At 33.5% G+C, this 24,850-nt stretch overlaps 1 long non-coding RNA gene across 1 annotated transcript; it reads right to left on the reverse strand.

Annotated features, from left to right (window-relative positions):
* Positions 1 to 207: 207 nt before the first annotated feature.
* Positions 208 to 3,025, reverse strand: LOC127836121 (uncharacterized). Its single transcript, XR_008028605.1, has 3 exons — positions 2,392 to 3,025; positions 1,390 to 1,490; positions 208 to 1,017 (listed from the first exon to the last, which is right to left on the reverse strand). It is a non-coding gene; the product is annotated as an uncharacterized LOC127836121 (long non-coding RNA).
* Positions 3,026 to 24,850: the final 21,825 nt, after the last annotated feature.

Raw genomic sequence — 24,850 nt, forward strand, 5'->3', positions numbered from 1 at the left:
AGCTATGGAATTTAATAAAACACTGGAATAAAATAGAAAAAAACAGATTATAGATCAAAGGCATTTTATCATTTTGAAAAACAAATGTGAATGTAACTTAAAGGTTTCATCATAGAAGTTAAACAAGAACAAGATCTGGCATCAATCATTAACCACACACATGCAGTCACAGTCAAAAATGAGTGGTTTTACATTTTCATAAAGTACCAACTCTCTTAACCACAGGCATGCATGCACACATTCAAAAACACATCCATAAACATGCCCGCATATACAGGTGAGAAAAGAAAAACTTATAAAAGGCAAAATATAAAACATAGAAGTAGAATTTTACATTTCTCTTATGACAAGTATGCTTCCTTTCTCACATATGTTCATAAACACACACAATTACATGCACACACACATCACGCACAATTGTTCTAGAGTTTTTTCTCATAAATTTTAACGTTCAACAACTGTTCCTTATTAATTCTAGAACACTTTCAGTATGATAACAGTTCAGTTCTAGTTGATGTGTTCCAGTACAATTCTAGAAAAGTTCCGAATGTTAACTTCAAATATTTAAGTCTGAAACCAACTTTCTAGAAAACAAATTCCTATGCAGACAGCCAGTATTCAAGTACTGAGCATAGTTAATAATAATCAAAACAAATTAACAACTGTTGTAAATTTGTTATTTATTATAGTATGCTCAGTACTGTTGAACACGGACTTTATTCAATTATCCAAGTTTCAAATTCCTAAATTAAAAAAAAACCTAATAAATTAAGACAAAAAACAAACACAAAATACAATTCACAAAATAAATAACTGGTCTCTTTTATACAAGAAGTAACCAAAATAAAACATGTCACCAGCCACAGTCTGCCAGGCTTAACACAGAGGCTAGTTTTTAAAAATGTTTGTCCAAGTCTTCCACTGCCATTTTCCTTTTCTTCTGAGAATATTGAACACCAGTCACTGCCTCCGGGTCCTTTTTGGTATGAGGTACATTGTATACTGCTCACATGTGCTCTACAGAATAAAAAATCATAAAAATGTCTAAAGCAAAGAGTTATTTACATTCAAACTATAACAAGAGATTGCAAAGCAATATGGTCCCCTACCTGTTTAACTTCACTATTTTAAGTTTGTTAAATATATTTGTTGCCATAGCAACCAGAATTCTTGCATTATAAACAACATGAAATGACGTGCAAAATGTCCTTATTGTCATCTGTTCATTTTTCAAGTTTCATGAAAAAATACTTAGAACTTTTAAAGTTATCCCAGGATCCAGAAAAGTGTAACTGACTAAGACCAATATATTGAATTCCAAAAAGACAAAATACTTTCAGGTGGTTAACATTAAATAACTTATCTAGCCCAGGGCATGACAATATTTACCATGAATTTGTGGCCCTGTAAGTCCTTTAGGTAAATGCGCTTAAAGAGCCGCTTTGCTGTTGGATTATTTCCCTGCCAAACTCTGCAGTATCTTCCATCAACTGGTTAATGGTAATTAAAGCACATAATGAAAGTGTATAGGGTACGTAATTCACGAATTGTTTTAAATATTAAGTTGTTAAATGGTCTTTAGAAAGAGAACTAAAAACGAAGTGAATACATCGCAAAGCACTAAGCATAACTTAATTTGTTGGTATGATTAGTACAAATTTATTATTGCTATAATTAGAATGATGTGTAATTCTATTGGTATGAAAATGCACACTCAGATACCTAAAAACCAATTCCATTGATTTAATTTTTTATTTACAAGCAAATACGTTGAATTGATATCCCCCGCCAATATGCTTCTGGACACATAAGTATTATATTTGACACTCAAACAAGCATTTTTTAAAGATACAAAGGGCCATAACCCCGTTTTTAACAGATAGTGTACAATTCCATTTGGCGTGCATCATCCTCTTATCCATATATATACTCGAACCAGGTTTCAATGAAATCCGCCAAAGCACTTCCAGGATATGGCTACGGACGGATGGAGAGACGGACAGACGGAAGGATGGAAGGACAGACAGACAACGCCAAAACAATATCCCTCCGCCTATGGCGGGGGATAATAATAAACATTAACACCATTAATGAGCATTGAGTGCTCACCATGCACAGTACAAAACTTCCTTAGCCTCAGTTCCATAACCTTGCATGATAAAATTCCGATACTACATTCAACATTATTAATTTCTCCACATAGGGCTTATTACTTCCTTTTTCAACCTGCAAACTCCACTAAGTGAAAATTTGGTGAAAATTTGGGTGACATCTGCTTTTAAACTAATATTTGCCATACTAAAACCTCAAATAGCACATAAAAAGGTCTACAATAATGTCATAAGAAGATTAAATTTAAAGGAATATTTAGAAATAATAAAAATCACAAACCTTCATTTGTTGTTCTATTCCTAGACAGACTGCTCAAACACTGTATGCATCACTCTTTAGCAATATTTTGTGTCACTTTCCAAATGATATAAATACATAAGTATTTTAAGAAAGTGTTTGTAATGGAAAAACTCATGAACTCTTCTGTTTGTTAAATTTCTTTAACTTTATTTTAACAAGTTAAACCAGTACATTGTCCACCATGTTTCATGTTTCAATCTAACAGGTAAACTTTTTTGTATTTGAATTCAGCCAATTAGAAAAGGCTGTTATATCTTATAACCAATAGGTTTGCAGCAAACATACCCAACATCTGATGCAAAGCACACGCTGGGGTTATCAGATAGATTGTTATTTGACAACCTGGACTTGCTGAGTTTGATATTGAGAATAAACAGTGTGTGTATACCACTTGGACAGGGTTAAGGAATTTAAACTTGTAGAAATTGCTTTGAAAGTAACAACTACTCCTACTTCTGCAGAACTACTACTTTAATTACTACAGCATCAACAACACCACCACCAACAACAACAGCAACAATAACAGCAGCAACAACAACAGCAAGAGCAGCAACAACAACAGCAGCAACAACAACAGCAGCAACAGCAGCAGCAACAGCAGCAACAACTGCTACTATTGCAACAACTGCTACTACTGCTACTTCTATTGCTACTACTATTGCTACAGAAACTGTTAATGCTACTACTTCTACTACTACTACTACCACCACAACCTCTACTGATATAAAAAACACTACTGCTACTACATCAATTACTACAACAACAACACCTACTACAACAACAAAAACTACTACTACTAATACAGCTACTACATGCTGCTGTCGCTACTATGAAGTCTATTTGGCTATTTGTAAGTGTAAGGTGTTCTATATGTGTTCTTATTCCCCATTAGAACTTTTGTAGAACTTACTGGTTCTTAAAGCATTCTAGATGTGTTCTAGAACTACATTTTAAAACATTTTTAGAAATTTCTTGACCATATTTTGTCCTTGAAATGTTCTAAAAAGGTTCTTGAAATTATTGAAACAGTTTCAGTCCTAAGCCATTTTCCACTAATGTTCAGGATTTATTTAAAAAAAACTCTGTTTTGGAACAATTCCAGAACATACGTTTTAGAACACAAATATGGAACAGTTCCAGAACTGTTCCAATTTCTAGAACAAATTTATAATTATCTTTATTGCATTTTCTTTTAAATACAAAATACATGATGCAAATAAATTCATACATGTATTAAACTACAAATACATTTCAGACAACCAGCGAAAATTTTCCAAGTTATTTTCCATTGATTTCCATCCAAGAAAATGTATAAGTTATTTTCCATAACGATTTCCGTTGAAAAAAATGATTAAGTCCAACTTTCCATGGTGTTTTCCATACATTCCGTGGAAATGCATGGAATTTTAGTCGAGATCCCGTGGAATTCCATAACAGCCTCAGATGGAAAATTGGCAAGTGGATGGAATTCCATCAAATTCCATGGATTTCCATCGATTTCCGTAGAATTCCATAATATTTTCTATGGAATTCCATAGAAAAGTGTTAATGACTATGGCAGATCTACAGACGGGTGACAGGTTGGTATGATTCTTTTTTTTAGGGAAAAAGGGGATTTAAATATATAGGTGTTCTACTGCCTCCATATTCATTTTGAAACAAACATAATGCAATTAATTCAAATTTGACTCCAGCACATAATCTGTCTTGCGTTAATTTAATACTACTGCTCAAATTTAAGAGTTACTAAAAATTGTGTTTGTGTATAAAAAAGTTTTGAGAATTTAACATACAGGCAGACAAAAATAACCTCAGTATAAAGTAAACGATCAAGCTCTCATTTTGAACGATATAAAAAATTCAAGCAACATTAATTTGCCTCCTGTTTCAAAAACCTCTTTTGAAATTCTTCTAATGTAGATGATGTTAAAATGGGATATCTGAACTGATGATATTGATGTAAAAGTTTATTCCACCAAAATCAAGTCATTCAGATCAGACTTGATTTGGGTGGAATAAACTTCTACATGTTTTTTGAATAATGTAATGAACAGTAAAATCCTGCATTGATTGTTCATATACATTTCAGATGTCATCTCCAAAAAGTTTGCCCTGCCCATATCAACAGTGGAAGAGAACATGAGATGGGCCTTGAGGAGGCTTCGTGTCATGTACTGCGGGGAGAATATATAAACTGTGTAGTGCTGAGCAATATGTTCCTTTGTTCATAGGTGTAAATATGTGTAAAGGGCTATTCCAGGAAAAGATAGGATGAAGGATTCCTTAATGGCGTCATTTTATAAATCCTGTACCACCAATACAGTTAAAAACAATTATTATTAATTTTATCCTCTGTATCACCCCTCCCTAACTGAAACTGTGGTTCATACCCTTCCTCCCATTTTTACCTGTGGTAGCCCTAAGAGGAGAATGTTATTTATTTTAATTTATTATGTTAAATGTGCTCGCATATTGTGATAATGTATCTTGGGTAGATGTTTTCCTGGTTTTGTTAAAAATGCACTGTTAAAATGTTCACATTATTTGTTTTTTTAATATAAACATATTTTTTTGCAAATTGTGTGTGTCTTTTCTTTTAAATCACATGGGGCTTGTAATGATCTGTTGTGATTTCATCTCAAATACCCTTTTTACCATAAAGGTGTAAATATATTTTTTTACAAAGGTTACAGGTCAGACAAGCAAAATTTTATGATCCCTTAAGCGAACAAAAGACTCACAAAAACCAACTTAAACACACTTTTGTAGACAGAAGTGTGTTTAAGTTGGTTTTTTGTGAGTTTTGGTATGTTGGTTTTTTGTGAGTTTTGGTATGTTGGTTTTTTATGAGTTTTGGTTTGTTGGTTTTTTGTGGGTTTTGGTATGTTGGTTTTTTGTGAGTTTTGGTATGTTGGTTTTTGTGAGTCTTTGTAACACACAAAAAACCAACATACCCAAACTCACAAAAAACCAACTTACCAAAACTCACAAAAAACCAACTTACCAAAACCCACATATGTGTAACAAGTGAGTTTTTTCTGTGTTTAACTCAGTTTTAACCAAGTTGGTAAAAATACCCACTTTAAACACAGAAAAAACCAACTTATCAAAACTCACAAAAAACCAACATACCGAAACTCACAAAAAACCAACATACCAAAACTCACAAAAAACCAACTTACCAAAACCCACATATGTGTAACAAGTGAGTTTTTTCTGTGTTTAACTCAGTTTTAACCAAGTTGGTAAAAATACCCACTTTAAACACAGAAAAAACCAACTTACCAAAACTCACAAAAAACCAACATACCGAAACTCACAAAAAACCAACATACCAAAACTCACAAAAAACCAACTTACCAAAACCCACATATGTGTAACAAGTGAGTTTTTTCTGTGTTTAACTCAGTTTTAACCAAGTTGGTAAAAATACCCACTTTAAACACAGAAAAAACCAACTTACCAAAACTCACAAAAACCAACATACCAAAACCCACTTAAAACCAACTGCCAATACAACCTGTTAAACTCGAGTTTTACACACTTATTTGAGAAGGGTAATATACCCCCTCTTCTTCAAAGGGGGGCATAATAAGTTTAAGCACTTGCTTAATGTATTTTACAGAAAGTTACTATAAGGTTGTACTTTGACCAACGAGTTCAAAGATGAGCATGTGATGTACCGATACTCGCTAGTATGAACCTGTAACTAACGCAATAAAAAAAGCTATGAATTATTTGTGTGTTCATTTCCGAAAGTTGTTGTCTATTGAAATAATGTGGAACAAAGATATATACCCGGTAACATTAAACATACTGCTTTCTTAATACAGCATCAATGCAAATGCTATCGGGCGAAACCATTCTTTAAAAGCAGTTTACAAGGTTATTTACAAAATAACGCAAATGTAATGGTCCGTTGCCCTCAGGCATGCACCTGCCTGGTTTTATGATGTTAATCTGGTTGTAAAACCCCATGATCAAAGTGTCATTAGATATCGAAAACAGGACCGAAATTTGGTAAAATAGCGCTGTAAAATGTACTGTCTGAAAACTTAAATTATGGAAGAAAACTCGTGTGTCCGAAAATTAAGTGTCACGAAAAATAATTATTTTTGATAAAAAACGGGGGTGTCCGAAAACTTAGAGTGTCCGAAAACATAGAGTAATTACGGTAATATTGAAAAGGATCAAACATGTTTGCATAAAACTCTAGTAACATTTTTTGATGCTAGTTTGGAAATGACATGTATCACATACTTTATATAAAACTACACAGAAGATGTATACGTGAGTAGTAGAGCTGTGAGCACATTGGGCAATGGTGATATTTATATTTCAACCTATAAAGCTAAGACAAAATCTGGAATACAAAAGGTACACCGTGTTCCCCTGAAGGAATAAGGTTTTAAAGCACACACTACTCATTAGCCATTGTATCTTTGCAAAATTGTATTACAATTTCACACAATTCTTCACATTTTGATATTAACCAACATGAACATTAACTCATAACGTTATTATTTAGGCCATATTATTCTTTTTAGTCACAGTCTACAGACTACATGTATAAACACTGTTACTCCAATATAACGAGGATGACGGGGTCCAGGTCAAAGACAGAGTTATAAACATATTATCATTATAAGTTCTGAGCATAAATTATGTAAAGGTTGTGTGCAGTCCATATAAACAGACTCCCAGAGCATTTGATAATTTTTGTTGTGACAGCTCAGCAACCCTTTGGGTTATACAGCTGAGAGTTGAATTATTGGAACAAGGTTGGGTTGTCATCCAGGCCAATACATGCATATAAATCCTATTGTAGTGATGACTGCATACATACTGCTTTTCTAATACATGTAAAGATACATCCAATTATCCAATATAATTACTACATCAAACAAAATATATTACTATGACCATAAATGACGCTAAAGGTGTTAACGAATTTCATCAACACAAACCAGTGGTTTTTCTTTCGTTTAAATTTGGTTCCAGTAGGGACCCATTCCAATTGAAAACAAGAGCAACGACTAGCTGGTGCAGACCGCTCATCTATTTTTCTTTTAATTTAATTAATTTTTTGGGGGGATTCTAGGGTGGGATGGTAGGAGGGTCTTTCAAAAACAAAATAATAAAAATAAATAGTTGTGTTTTTTAACCATGTTTAAAAAAATATATTTATTTTTTGGGGGGTGAGAGTGGGGTATAGTGTGGTCATTTATTAGATGATCTTTCAAAAATTAAATTGAAAAAAAAAAACTTTTTATTTTGGGGGGGGATTCTGGGTTGGGGCATGGGAGATGGTTTGGGTGGAGTCTATTGTGGTATGTCAGGTAAGTGTTGCTTTGTCAAAGTATCAATCAAATCTGATCCTAAATAAAGAAGTAATGGCAATTTTAGCAAAATTTAATAATATGACCTTGAGAGTCAAGGTCATTCAAAGGTCAAGGTCAAATTTAACTTGCCAGTAAGTACCCTCATGATAGTATGAAAGTATTTGAAGTTTGAAACCAATAGCATTGATACTTTAGAAGTAAAGTGGATGTAAACACAAAATGTAACCAAGTATTCAAAGTAACTACCGTAAAACGTTGTGTATAACGCGCATTTATGTATAACGCGCATCTACTTTTTAAAGCTAAAAATCGGGAAAAAAAGTTTTTGAAGCAAAAAAATCGGGGGACAATTCCGTACCGCAGGCTAACTGAAAATCGTTATATTTACATTGCCGATCTTACGTATTCTTTTATTGCTTCAATTATAAATTATTTTTAAGACGATAACGATACAACTAGTTGGTGTTTTTTTTTAATCATATTATGCGTAAAAATAAATGTTTGGAGATAAATGAATTATGCATGAAATGCACACTTTCCACGAGGATACCATCAAGGTTTTCATCATATGTCTCCGAAGTAACTGTCCACGATTTTATCGTGGAGTACACATAACGGATGGATTAGTTATAACTAAGAAACTGACATTATTGATTGGTATTGTCACCTGGTTATTCATGCATGACTAATTCACAACCGCGCGTTTTATTTACAATGCCGATATCATGCGTTCTTTTCGAGTGTCTAAAATTGACAGGAGACTTTAACGACTCAAACTTCTCAACACCATCACGACATTACCGGCGATAAACAAACAATGGAGGTGTGAAGCCGTTTGCCGGTTCGCATGTTTTGATAATAGCCCAGCTACACAAAACTTGACAGGTGACGCAAATTACTCAATAATCACATCCTCAATCTTGACAAGACGTATGAAAACGTGTAAACAAACACAGCATCAATTTTATTAACACATTTGAAAAGCAAGAAAAATAATCTTAAATATATCGGGATACACCTTGCTGACATACTATTGTAAATCGACAAGTGCCCCCAAATAAATTGTGTAACCCTAGTACAGTAGGGTATAATATTGTGGGAAAAGTAAACAATAACATTTAAATAAAAATGGCTTCCTCGTTTTTCATTCTCTTCTTCAAATTTATTTGATTTCAATGCTCTGTACGTACCTGAAAAAGATAGAAAATATATATGTTAACTTTATAATGTTTGTTCATCTTATTCAGATCGTCAATATAACACTATAATTAACATAGTTACAGATAAAACACCGGAAAACAGAATGATGCGAATTACCACTACTGGGTAACTGACAGCGAAAAAATGTCTTGGCATGGCTGTAGTTGTGCATAACGCGCATCAAGTTTTTAAAATGAAATTTTGGGGTAAAAAAGTGCGCCTTATACACAACTTTTTACGGTAAGTAAAAAAAGGGCCATGATTCCAGCAAAATGAAAATCAGAATTATGCAACTTGTCCTGTAGAGTCCCCTTATGATAGTTAGCGCGTGTTCCAAGTCTGAAAGCAAAAGCTATGATAGCTATAAAGTGGACCAAAACACACAACGTAACAAAATTTTCAATTGTCTAAGTATAAAGGGGCCATAATTATGTCAAAATGCCAGTCAGAGTTACATAACTTTGCCTTCACAGTCCCCTTATGATAGTTAATAAGTGTTGCAAGTATGAAAGCAATAGCTTTGATACTTTAGGAATAAAATTGACCTCACACAAAACTTAACAAAATTTTCAATTTGCTAAGTATAAAAAGGGCACATAATTCTGTCAAAATGCCAGCCAGAGTTATCTTACTTTGCCTGCCCTGTCCCCTCATGATAGTAAGTAAGTGCACCAAGTTTGAATGCAATAGCTTTGATACTTTATGAGAAAAGTGGACATAAACACAAAACTTAACCGGACGCCGATGGCGACGCCAAGGTGATGACAATAGCGCATATTTTTTTTTTAAATAGATGAGCTAAAAAAGTATATGTTTCCCAAATGAGACCTAAAAAATCAATTGAAGGTTTCCAAAAAATATGCTTTTGTTTCATTAGTCTAAACATTTCATTCATCTCCAAATCCAGCTATATAAGTTTAACCTTAGAAAATAAAATATTGAAATCACTTTAATTATCAATTATGAATATGAAGTATTTGTAAGTGTAAAATAGACAATATTAATTTCCCAATTTGAGTACAAAGAAGTGATATTTCCCAATCCAAAGGGACCTGACCCCATTCCCACAATGGTGAAGAAAAAAAACTGCAAACAGACGCCATTATTAAGTGTAAAATGAACAGTGCATTTAAATATGGGACAGCAGTTTGATAGGGCACTGTTCAGATTGTATTGTAACAACCAATGGACAAGTGAGTTTAAATGAGATAGAATGCAATAACATTAAAAGCAATGCTTAAGTGTGTCATACCAGGGCTCGACATTAACTTTTGGAGCCACTTGTCCAATCGGACAAGTAGACCAAAACTTCACTTGTCCTGACCAGAAAGCAACTTGTCCTGACCTTTATATCTTATTTTGCTGAGTTCTTTGCAAAATAATTAAATAATACAAAAAGCTCAAATCATAAAGACTCATATCATTCAAAATACATGTTGACATAATTTTAGGCTATTTCAATACAAAAAGAACTGACTAGATAACAGGAAAACTGGATATTATTGATTTTTTAAACGGGTATATATGATTTTTATATGTGTTAAATTGTTATTTATTGATACAAATATGTTATCATAACACTCAATATACAAGAAAAATGATACATTTAAGACAAATTTCATAAAATGCAGCAAATACAAATTAGCGCCCGAGCCGATTGTGACGAAGATAATTCCTACATATTTTCCTACAATAACCGATGCATTCGTCTTTTTAGTAAGTGTTCGTGTGTCGTATAAATCGATATCGCTGCAGGAATTTAAAATGAACCGTTAAACTCAATTTAAATTCACATCGTACATGCATTTTATACATGCTGGCGAATTCGGCTGTACAGCCCTTTTCGATTTCAGAATTAAATATATGGCTTATTTCGCATTTTTCGACACATGTTCTTTTAAACTTTTACTTTAGTTGATATTGAAATATATGTATAATACGTTTTTTACACATTTTATATTAATTAATAAATATTTGACAAAATCGTATATACCCGCTTTAAACATTATACAAATCCAAAATAACTGACAAAAACTTGTGTTTTGCCACCATACTACTTTAATTGTCTTAAAGATCTATGTGTACCGGTGTATCCCATGGAACTATCGAAATATCTCGTGCTTTGTCGTTTAAACGTAAACAAATTATATATTTAAAAAACAAAGGTTGGTTACCACACAGAAATAATGGATTTAAAGGCATTTGTTCTAGTAATTAAATAATAACGACCACTTGTCCCGTCGGACTAGCAAATTCTTTATTTACTTGTCCGGACTAACACTTTGGTTGTCCCGGACAGTCGGACTACCTTTAATGTCGAGCCCTGCATACTCAGTCACGCAAAAAACATGCTTCCCTGGGGTTTCCTAAAAATCTCGCGAAAATGAAAGTGGCTTGCTGTAAACCAGGGCCCTCAATCAATTTTAGGGGAAGCGGGTCGCTACCCTCACGAGGGGGAATTTTCGCGGCGTTTCCATTTTTGGGGGATTTTTTTACTTACTCTCTCATTATCACATGTGTACATGTTTGCACTATATTCATTTCATTTTTCATATTTAAGTATGTTTAACAAGATTAAATTGAAATTGAATTGAGGTATAATAATCATGAGACACATCTTTAAAAAAAAAAAAAAAATAATAATATTTTTTTTAAATCAGGGGGAATTTTTCCCCCAAAAAGGGGGAAAAAGTATACTTTTTGGGTGGGGGACTGTGGCCGAAATTCGGCTGCAGATTTGATAGATTGAGGGCCCTGTAAACAATTACCCTACGTTTGGATGGAACTAATCATATAGATTGCTTATTTAGTTTCTCTTTGCCTGTGACTTTTTCAATTGCATTTCAGCAGACAATATTAAAATTCATATTGTCTACACATAACAATGAAATGACACATGTATGGTAAAACTTGTCAAAGTTGTCAATGATTTAAAAGATCAATAGATCATACATGCAACACATGCTATTTTCACACCAGTATTGCAACAAACAATAATTGAAGGTATCCACACACACAAAATTAATAACACATATTTAGTTACATTATGTAGTTTCCCTATGCAGCTCTATGTCTTGAACCGGAGTAAATATAATATTGACAACTTGACAACATTTAATTATCAATTTTAAAGTAATATGAAGACTTCACGACGCGAATTTTCCCAATTTCAGAGTTTTTCGCGCACAATTTTCCAAATTGGACTTGTACCGGTACTTTTCCCAATTGGGCCAAATAAATCGCTGAAGAAATACCAACTTTTAATATTTACATCACTCTTAGCACAGAATTGATAAACAACTAATGACCAGTAAAATTTAAGCATGAAAGTGTTATAAAATAATTAAGATTGTTCACTGTATAATCATGCTTATCAACAAAAATATAAGGAAAAAACTTTCCACCTTTCCCTTATTATCAGAAAAGCTTGCTAAAAGAATTTGCCACCTTTCCCTTTATACATGTACAGTACACTCCACGCGTTTTCCCCAAAAAACGCGCTCCCTCCGCGGGGTTTTTTCTGCTAGCGAGTGTTCACGCGGCGTTGGAAGAGCGAGGTGAACTCGATAAAACGCTCGGCGTTACGACGCGTTCGCTAATTCCCACGGCGTGTATTACTTTAGGCTAGTCGGTAAATGCAGACACTTTCCGTTCTTATCAGTGATCGCCGCGCAACGCCGCGTTAGCAGTGTGCTACTGGGCATGCCAAAAAATAAAAACATTGTTATAATAAATTGTTTAAATACTGTAGTACATGTATAAAAAAGATAATTGTATAGAAAATTAATTCGTATAAAAATTGTTTTTTAATTCACAGGTTCGTCTACAATATGAATTAGTCTAATATAATACATTTGACAAATTAATATTTAAATCATAACACATATGACACAAGAATAATGTTCCGTAAAATTTCCAAATGAGAATAATAATTAGTAATCCGAAACACACTACAATTTTTAATTGTTAACACGACGTTTACAAATGCTTCCAATATACAGTCATCATGTTTATATTTCCCGACAAAAGCGCGCGAAAATTATGCTGCAATGTACAAGGTCAAGGTACAATGTATACTCCTGCAAAGCGTGCGTGTATTGCTTTTTTTGATACAAACTTTGTAGCGCAGAGAACATTAAATTTTGTTGATTTTGGTTAAAAGTTTCTTTGGTATTTATTAACGAAATTATATCGCGAATAAGTTGATATTTCCTCTAAAATAATTTCAAATCGAACACGCCGAATCTTTATCGTTACGGTATTTTAGTAAAGTAACTATTTTAACACTAATTGTACTGTAAACTGAATAAAGAAGACATCTGGGCGGAACTGGAGTTTAAGTGTTTGACGTTATGAAAACACGCAAAGCTTGTCTACTGACCAATTGTGTAGACTGCTGTCTGCGGTGTTTTGACAAAAGGGATTAACATGTGTGAATGTCTCTCTGCCGATTTGGTCCATAATTACTGGTAAACATTGTTTAGAATGTCGACCCAACAAGAATACAACTGTGAATATTAAATGCAATTATCAAGTCAATAGTTACCACCTTTTAGCAATCAATGGAATAACCTACAAACAAAGAGAAAATCAATGCATTAGCGAGCAGAGAATTGACTTTGTTCCGACAATTAAAACCATTCCTTATGCATTCGTTGAACGTGTTCACTTGAGTAAGTTATGCCTTTAGACAGGAAGCGGCTTTTCTTTGATTACGTCAAACTGTCAATTCACACAGATTTGCGAGATTTTTAGGGTCCTTGGTCATTTGTATACATGTTCAGTATAGAAAATCACCCGCTAACATGAAAACTTTGGATTAAATTATCAAAAAAAAAACAATGTTGCAAACTGTGTTTATATTAATTAGTAAGTATAAGTTAAAAGACGACGTTTTGTGTGTCGTAAATCAACGAGTTTTCTATACAACAACAACTACTTCTACAACCACGTCGGGATCGATCTATCTTGGTTGTTTTTTTTAATTGTAAATATTATACTACATGCACATGTATGTACTTGTAATAAATGTAATTTTATTTGAAAATCAGGAAGTCAAACAAAATTCAATTGATCGTTATCTCGTAAAACGCGGAGTTTCCCCCGCGTTGCCAACGCCGAGGGCCGCCGCGTCGGCTTATCAGTTTTGCCGATCGTTAACCGCCGAGTCCAAAATCATGCAAACGCCGCGTATAGCGGGATTTTCTTAATCTCCCTCCAGGTCGAAACCCGCGGAGTATGGAGGGAAATTGGGGAAAACGCGTGGAGTGTACTGTATTATCATAAAAGCCTGCTGGAAGAACTGCAACCTTTGCCTTATTATCAGAAAAGCCTGCTTGCCACCTTTAATTCCCTTATTATCGTATAAGCGCGCTTGAATTACTTGCCACCTTTCCCTTATTATCATATAAGCGCGCTTGAATAACTTGCTACCTTTCCCTTATTATCATATAAGTGCGCTTGAATGACTTGCTACCTTTCCCTTATTATCATATAAGCGCGCTTGAATAACTTGCTACCTTTCCTTTATTATCATAAAAGCCCGCTGGAACTTTCAACCTTTCTCCGAAAGGTTAAAAACAACACTGATATCAATACCCGAGGTATTTTACGCAAACATGTCTAGTCAGTAATACAATACCAATAGTTTCTTTAGCGTGATTTTGATTTGCTTTATATTTTACAGCCTGTGCCTTTTCGATTGGGAAAAATAACACGATAAACCATAAGTTTGGGAAAATTTAAACATTATTTATATGTATATAAATAGCAGTAAACATGTTTTTATACCAATTGTTTATAAGTGCATGTTTTAATTTATATAATAAAGTTCTGCTTAAATTTCTTCTTACAATCAAGATGGTGACAATCTTTGATTAATATCCTTTCATATGCATGTTAAAGGTGCCTTTCCACAGATTTTGGCATGTATCGAAGTTTGTCATTAAATGCTATATATTTATGAATGTAAACATTGAATCTAAAAACCTCCAGTAAAAACAAGAATACAATTATACAAAGAAAAAAAAGTAACACACAACTTGGCTCGAACCACTGACTCCTGGGGTCCCGGAATAAAAGTCTACCACTTAAGACCTCTCGGCAATATCTGTGCTCATACAATGAGGGATGTATTTTATACTTTATATACACAATCCTTGTAGAATCACAAAATACGACGACAACAACAGATTATTCAATTGTTTTGCGCAGCATCGCTTTATAATTTTCAGGTTTTTTAATTGTCAAACAATGCATATAATGGATATTTTAGATCATGGTAAATGTTCAGTAGTGCTGTTTCCTCACAAATGTTACAGTACAGCCAACGCGGCACAAACATAATCCGCAGCTACGCCACGGCCAGATTATTAGTACGCGGCGGACGAATCGTGTGTTCACGCGGCGTATCGCCGTGGCACTCGGCATCGATCCGCGCAACGACCCCGAGTCTGTATTAACCTCACGTACTTTCGCGGAGTAAATCCGCCGCATACGTACGCGGCGGATCGAGTGAAAAGATATCCACCTACATGTACATACATGTATGTGTAGCGTAAAATTAATTACGCGCAACTGTTAATGTTTCGTTTGATTATCATTATCAAATTTGTTATCCGAAACACACTTCCGAATTTTAATGCTATTGCGACTTTTGGCAAATTCTAGCATCAAATAAACAGTGCTTAAATAACCTTTGTTTCATAAAAAGCGCGCGAAAATTATGCAGACATGTAGAACGTCGTTTGGAAAGTTTATGTGTATTGTGTGTTGTATAAATACATGAACATCACGTCAGGCATAAATCGCGTGTTCAGTGGAAAAAAAACACCCGGATTAGACGTTATTTCATCATCTCTATAAATAGTAACAAATGCCAAAATGTATTTGATACTTACGGAAATATCGAGAATGTCTGTGTATCGTAAATATTTACCAGCATTTGCTTTAAAACTGGAATATACGGGATTATCGGGTAATTAGTAGCGATATAAACTGTATAATATGAACAAAATAAAACATGTTTATATACGCATATTCAAACAATAGTTATAATAAGCTGATAATTAACAAAACAACAAATACATCGTCACCGTCTTGATTATTGATGTGGCTTCAAACTGCTTATTTTCTAAGCTTAAATATAATAGCAAAATCAACATGCAATTTATTTATAAATTCACCATATGCTGGAGCCTTGTCCACTTGTATGTGCGAAAACATAATTACGTGATCTTGTTTATGTGTGAAAAACATACACTACAGGCGGGAAACAAACTTAATTGGCCAGACACATTAACTATGCTCACATGTATATGCTAAAACAATCCAGTGATTTTTTTTGATTTTTTTTCTTACAGCCTGTGCCTTTTGGATTGGGAAAATTAGCGCGATAAACCATGAAATTGGGAAAGATAGGGCGATAAATCATGAAATTGGGAAACATTATAAATATGATTTTAAGAACAGAATTAAAATTATTAAAGTATGTTTGACAACATTTTTATATTATAAAGTGCTAATTTAATGTGTTCTTACAATGAAGACAATGTTAAGTTAATATCCTTCCACATTCATATTGAACTTGCAATAATCTATATAGATTCTTAAATATACCATTTAATCATAACCTCTTTAACAGTAAGAATTTAATTCAGTATTCTTTTAAATTAAATATCATATGGTGAAAACATTAACAAATATTTATATAAAAAAACACGCTTTAGTGGTCTTGCTATGTCAATGATGTATTAAATAGAGTTAAAATAATTTATTTCATTTCTTTACCTTTCAACATCTTCATGATCTTGCACTTCAATGCTATTTCAGTAAACTGTAAAGCGTGACAAACATAAAGCAGAATATGCATATGAATCTGATTTTACACAAATCAACTAACATATAAATCATATCATGTTTGTCTCTTTCCATTTTCGATCGATACTAATCTTAAATGCATTAACTTTGTGAGTAACGGTAGACTAACTCCAATTTCCCAACACTGATTTCCGTGATGCACATTCACTGTGAAGATTTGTAATAAATATTTGTTGTTTTTATCTCAAACGTTGTATTACATTGTAATCTTTTTGGCTTCATTGGGAAAATTTTGTCTTTTTTTGGGAAATTTTAATCAAATTTTTGGGGAAAAAACGTCATTTTTTGCAATTGGGAAGCAGCCGAATATCGGCTGTAATTTCTGGCAAAAAAAATCACTGCAATCCGAGCATAATAAATTTATTATGATTTTAATTATTATTTTAATTGTTCTTTCAAAATTTGTTAACTACATGTAACAAATAGTTTTAAAAAGATTTTCTATTTCATGATGCGCATCGACTCGGCATCATGTCGCGGATTGCGGCATGCCTCGGCGGACAGATGTGAAGTTTCGCAGCGAAATGCGACTTGCCGCCGCATACTGACGCGGCTTCAACAACTGACGCGGCATCGACTCATTTCGCCGTGCCGCCGCGGATCGCGAAATACGTTTGTTCCGCTTTGGCTGTACTGTATAACTAAAACGAAAATTTGCGAATGATCTGAAACAACCTTTTTAATTTTGTGAATTTACCAAAACGTGAAGAGGCCCCGTTATACTTGCAATAATCTATATAATGACAAGTAGACAGTTTTAACATAGACTTTTTCAATGTTATGAATTTAATACTGTAAATGATGTTTTTCTTTTATTAAATAAACTACAGTGAAATCATTAACAAATGTAAATATATACATTTAAGTGTTCTTGTTATTTTATTAATGTATTAATCTGAGTTTAATTTATATTTACCTTATATTCATATGTACCTTTCAATATCTTGCAACACTTTTTTTTCCTTCATTGAGACGCGCAGAATATCGACCCTTTTTCCATGACCTATTTTTCCCCTATATAAGTTTACCTGATTCAGTGTAGAAAAAAGAAAAATTATTAATTAAATTATCAGTCGCCTTGAATTTCTTATAAAAACAGTAAAATATGTTATATTGATTAATTAAAACTTTCCGTATTATGCCCCAAAATGCGGCATTTCGCCTGATTTTTCCCTCAAAAAAGGCCAGGTCCTTCCCCCATAATCAGATAAAAAAACTATTGCAATATCAAATTCCAGTCCCATGTTTTTTTACTTAACTGCATATTGTGACAAGCACAATAAAGTAGAATACGCATATTATAATTCTGATTATATAAAGATATGCTAACATATAAATCAATTCATGTTCGTCATTTCAAATTATAATCGTCTAAACTGTTTTTACTTTATACAAGACTAAACACCAATTTACTAACACTCATTTCAGTGACATACAAAAGTAACATTCAATGTGTAAATTTCAAATAAATATGTGATGTTTGTAAATAAAATGTATTCACCATTATTAATTGCGAAGACCTATAGATAACACAGATTGGAAACTCTCGTCTTCGCAAAAGCGATATACGATAATATCTAACGGCGGACGCGGGTCACGTGACATCGATTTTGGAGATGCCGGTGTACCTGTAGATTCTTCCCTGTTCCAGCTACTGTCGGCCATTTTGTTTTAAAGCAATCAATTATGGGCAAAGTCGGTGGCCGCAAACAGACATATTGAATATTTTTTTTGTAAATAAAAATAAGTTTTTATTTTCTTTGTTGATAATGCTTCAGGTTTTGGTAGTTATTATTCTTATGTATTATTAATTTATCGGAATTTGAAAGAGAACAATGGATTTGTTCATTTTCGATAATTTTTGAAAAATTGAAAGGCCCAAACGAATTTTTTCAAAAACTTCTTCATATCTCTTCACAGATTGATTTAGTAAGATGGTTATGCTAGGTGAGATGTTAATCTAGGTATGATTTATAAAAAGTAGACGAAAAAAGTCATTTTAAAGGATTTTGCTTTTTTACAATTTTATACTGTTATTTTATTCAATCATTTTCACACCTGTCGCCAAAGTGGTTTGTTTCTTTTTTTAAAACTTTTCTATTTCTCATTCCAAATCGTTGAAGAATGATTTTTATGCTCTGAGAGATGTTAATCTAAGTATAAATTACAAAAACTTAGAAGAAAATGTTCAATTTAAAGGATTTGGCCTTATACAATGTTGGTACAATTTTAGGCTCTTTTCCTCTGTTGTACACAATTGCTGTCAAACGTGTTTTTGTTCTTTTTGATAAACTTTTTCATTTTTTCATCCCAAATAGATAAAGTCAGATTTTTATGCTTGGTGATATGTTTATCTAGGTTTGAATTAAACATACTGGAGGAAAATGTTCATTTTAAAGGATTTTGGCCTTGTACAAAGTTGGTACAATTTTTAGCTCTTATACCCTATTGTTCACACCTGTCGTCAAACGTGCTTTAGTTCATTGTGAAAACCTTTGTAATTTTTCATACAAACATAACATCTCTTTCAGTTCGCTAATTGATCCGATTAACATGCGCATGAAATGTTTGTGTTTTTTTCTTTTCGCGAAATCCTAGTCCATGTCATTTAGAGCTTTTATTAATTACAATTAATTAGAAAAAAACTTGGTTACAAACAAAACTTTAAAAACCTATCACTGATGAATAAGATCTAAATAAAAAATAGAGAATTAAAAAATGGAAAAAATCCACAGAATCAATATTGAATTAAAGACTAACTGAAACCGTTTTTGGATCAAACAATCATAGCATTTATTATACTGTAATGTTGTTTTTATCAGAGACCTAGATCTATGTTTCCACATATATATATATCAGTTTTGAAATAATATTATTTTATAAGGTTTTAAATGTTTGAATTAAAAATGTATACAAGAAAATTTTATCAGCAAAAGCCTTCAAATAAATTATTAAACAGCATTCTCGTCGCGATTTGAAAATTCTTATAGTGCTATTACTTCAACGATTGCGGCATTATACATTCTTATTTTAGGTTAATAGAATCGAGATTTTGTAAAAGCATAATTAGTCATGTTTCTATGAAACTTTATTTTATAAAAATCGGATCATTATTGACCAAGTTACAGCCGCCTTTCTATAGCGCCGTAACATTTTTGCATAACTTTGCTCGATAATCGTAGCCGTTGCTACTGGACACGTCGCTATCTTATCGCAATCGTGATACATCGGCTATCTTCGGACTCCTCCGATTGATTTATGGATTAAATCGTATGCTGATCCAAAGTGTTCTTATCAGTTTCTCGACCACATGACCCCGCAGCAAGATAGCCCGATAAGGCGCGAAGTTTCCAATCTGTGTATTCTATAGGTCTTTGTTAATTGAAATACGCATGACATTTATCATGAATAACTATATTATGTCCATAATTAAATTTGATTGTTTTTGTCATTTTCATGATAATGATATAGGCGACAGATGAGCAAACCAACGTACAATAATTAGTCTGTTGTTTTTCAGCGACAACTTGACATGTTCAGTTTGACAAACTATGAAATTATCGCCGTATAGACGAGTTAATTGTTATTGTTTACATTCGGGATTTTTCGCGCATGCGCACTGACTGGTTGGCAAAAACACTGGTTACAGTAACGTAAAACATGTATAAAGGGCTTTTGTTTAGTCAATTAAACGATAAAAAATCCGAAATAAACATTACAACTCTTATACAATAGTGCAAATATATCATATTTAGTACCAATAAATAAATGTATCATCATATGTATAATTTCCTCTTTATAAAAATACAAATTAGTTATTAGCATCAGAGTAAACGTGGTCGGAAGACTAAATACTGACAATACCACACAACAAAACAATAAATTAGCCGTATTCTTTTTTTTATAGTAAGACTTTAAAAAATGATATTTAAAAACTTATAAAACATATATTAATTTGATTATAACTATAAACGGTGTGGATATTGTTATTGCTCATCAGCGATCGAAAGTGTATTATAAGAGGCGCATTTGATCAATTATAAAACAAAGCCATTAAAAACGGAATACATTACAATCGTTAAATGTTGTGGTAATTTTCTTTTCCATAGAATGAATTTTCGTTTCGTTTCCATTGAATTACAATATTAATAAATTTTAATATACAAATGAAAATAAAACCTGCATCTTGTGCAAATTGAACTGTCTTTGCATGTATATTGAAATCTCTTAACAAGTAATAAGGAGTGATACATTTAACAATCTAGCATTTTATGATAAATATATATATTAATTTAATTTATTTTACACAAATATTGTTTATCCATTGTGATTGCTTGGTTTCATGATGGTGTTACGTGCAATGCAAGAACGTACAATCTTTACACTAAATTGACGAGTTTACATTTGCCGGTACCCGCGGTAAATACATCAATTGTGTAGCAGTAATATTGAACAATATTTTAAATTTAAAGTTATAAAGCACTGTATTATTATGATTAAACTGGCTTACATATAAATACGCATGTTCTTGTTAATCCGTTTCAGACAAATATCTTCTTTTTTTAATATGTTAAATTATTTATTAAAGCAAATGTTACGTATTTTGGCTTTAATATTTGGCTTGCTCAATATGACTGCTCAATATGCCAAGAAATGGCATGGAGGTATCATAAAGTCTGCCACATGTGGTCTATGCAGGGACCCAATTAAAGTATTGGCATACATGCCATACGTCCCGGATCGTCCGGGACAGTCCCGGAAATGCATACCCTGTCCCGCAGTCCCGGAAATTTGTCAAATGTCCCGGATTTCAGTAAAACCTGTATGTTCCTTATCTTAGCATGCAAATCTGTACTTGCCACTGATATTGCGTTATCTCCAAAGCAATGCCTGTCCGATTAGGCAAAAACGCTAATTGTCAAAATCGATCAATTAACAGGGGGTCCTATTATCTTGTCGATTGTCTCGTAATCACAGTCAAACAAAAGGGGTTAATTCGTTGTGTATTGGCTTGCTCAAATTTGATTGCTGTGTAGTTTTAAAGGATTACGCAATGCACATCCATGAATAAATCCAGTTTCACCCGGATTTTCGCGGTGTCAAATTCATTCACACTCATATTGCGACAAACAACACGCCTTTACGCTCAGCGCTTACAATGTAAGTTGTAACAGTTTGACGTCATAGCTTACACCGCGCGCGCCACCCATGACAACGTCTGAATTCATCACCCGTGTTACACGCAGTCCACGTTTTAAGTGTATACAGTGACTGAAAATTAAATCAGCACTGAACTATCTCATGTTTATATACATGTGCTCTTTTCAAACACGCAAAACACGTGGCTTGTATCTAGTAACGGATGTAGAAATGTTTAATTTGTCAATTAAGCAATTTGCGATGTTAATTATAATTTATTCTTCTTGTTTAAATAACGATTTTTGTGCATTGATCTTAAAAGGATGTTAAATTTGTTTATTCCAGGTAAGTTACATAAGAAATTTAACTAATTGGATATCGCGAAAAATGCGTACCAAAAATACATGTATGACTTCATATATCGCTATTTGTATACATGTCCCGGAAAATCGGCAAATGTCCCGGATAATTTAGCACAATGTCCCGGAATCGGTCTGAAAATTTATGGCATGTATGGTATTGGTCACTATGTTTATGACACCGGCATGTTTTCTTTGTAATTGTCTGGGCAGTCTCCGATCATAACGAGATAATAGTGTCAAAATTGGTGTGCACAATTAAATAAAACAATGAGATTTATTAATTTATTTGTTGTGTAACAAGGTAAGTCTGTACAGATATATTAAGACTAAAATCAGTTACTATATGTTGCGTACAAAAAGCAATCTATTTGATGTTTGTTTTCATCCTTATTTGCGTTTTTTCATTAAATTTAATTTATTCTAAAAGAATTTCCATTTTTGAAATTTTGTATCTAAAATGGACGTGAAGATGCGTTTAGTAGAGATTTTTGTGGTAACCACATAACGAGCTCGTAGATAGTGTACGTTCCACTCCATAGCTCGTTTTTAGTAAACACAAATAATAACAACAATATAATCGTTCCAAAAATGAATTTCCACGCATGCTTATGTTTTATTCAGACATAAATAGTAAAATTATATTTGATACAGTTCATGAGTATCAATAAAAACGATGATAATGTCAACCTTCTCTATATGCGCTTATAAGAATTCCACCTCTTTTTGCCAACCAGTGGGCGGAGTCTAAACTTTGCAGGTGCGTGTGACGTCACGCGTTAACTCGTCTATAACCATCTTATTGAGTTTATTGTAAAAGCATGGCATTTTGGGGGCAAATTTCAACAAAACAATCACTGCTTTATATAGATTAATCAAACTAAACCTGCATTACAGAAACCACGTATTGTATTGGCAATTCAGAGCACGGTATGAATTAACTTTAAAACCTGTTAACAGAAGTTTATTAGCTTCGGGCCCGGCCATGCAAACTGGATCGAACCGTCGTGGGGCGAATCATCAGTGTCATGATGTGGTTAATTGTACTTTTTTATGATTTAATATATGGTATACAAACACTATGAGCTTATTATAAAAAGGACCTACCGCAATTTCATCGTTGGTGTTGCAGAATGGAGCTTTGGTCGTTTATTTGATGTACACAAATTATTCCCGCGTTGTTTACTGTGTCAATATTTTATATGGTCGTGAAAATCGCTTCTTTTAGATCAATTCGTTCCTCCGAATATCGAACCAAAAATGTAAATAAATTCCTTATCCAAACTCGGTAATAGCGTCGCTGCTATGCCGTATTATGATACAGAAAAGGTGTACAATTTCATTGAAAAAAATGCAAATTAATATCAGTTGCTTCATAATGACATAAATTCAACAAGATGCCCTTTTGCTACCTTCAGAATATCGGGGTATAATATCTACATCGACATCTACATGGTTTCATCAAACTGTCATGGCTTGACATTTCTTTGACGGTGCGCAAAACCAAAGTATAAAGTAAAGTTGAAATAATAAAGGTAGAACAAAGTAAAGTAAGAAAGTGTAGTCGAGGCTCCAGTTACTTTTCACAGCCATCAGGTCAAGACCAATTTAGCGTCCGTGACGGTACCAGGGCACAAGGCCCCGCCAACATAGCTCAAGTCCGTCATCTGAGTGCTTAGTTCGTAACTGGGAGGGTGTCCCCTTACAAGGTTATGCTGGATAGCCCACTCTTCAATGATGCGAGAGAGGGGGCCTCAGCAACGGATGCTGGTAGGTTGTTCCAAAGTGGTATACGGCATGGGGAAAAAGCTGTACCTAAGGGTATCAGATGTAGGAGTGACTGGAAAGAAGCCTGAACCGTGCGGGTGTCTAGGCATCTTTTTTCGTGGTTTCAGGTATTTGTTGGCATCAATGTCAACCAGCTTGTTTACTATGCGGTAGAACATTGTCAGTTGATGTTTAGTGCGGCGTGATTCGAGTGTTTCTAGGTTGAGCTCCTCCAGCATACTATCAACACTGCTTGTATTATGGAATCTGTTGGTTATAAAGCCACTGATACTGATATGACTAAGGAGCACATAGGGCCCATATCCACGGAAAGGGTTTTAAGTGAACGGAAAGAGCAATATGTACATTATTCTTAACCATTTCAATCGTATAAAAATACTGTAATAAATATCTCTTTAAAAAAACGTTTGCACTGAAATGTTTCCCCAGTGTCATGAAATATTCACAAATTATGTTCAGGTCCAACGATAGATAGATACTGAATGGGCAAAACACAGTGAAAAGGGCCAAAAAGTTTCGTAAAAAGAACGAATGATGCCATTTTTTCGTTGAGTAAAAGAAGAGCCACATTACAAAACGTAATAACCAGAATCAATAAGCAGTGTTAATATACATTTCATTTATAATTGAGTATATGTGTAGCCAACATGTACGTATAGATCTAGGTGTACAAAAGCTTACATTTCTATCATATGCAATCAAGTGATTTCGTAATTTGTGTATATTCCTCTG

This window comes from Dreissena polymorpha, chromosome 6, assembly GCF_020536995.1.
Source record: "Dreissena polymorpha isolate Duluth1 chromosome 6, UMN_Dpol_1.0, whole genome shotgun sequence".
NCBI classification, from domain to species: Eukaryota; Metazoa; Mollusca; class Bivalvia; order Myida; family Dreissenidae; genus Dreissena; species Dreissena polymorpha.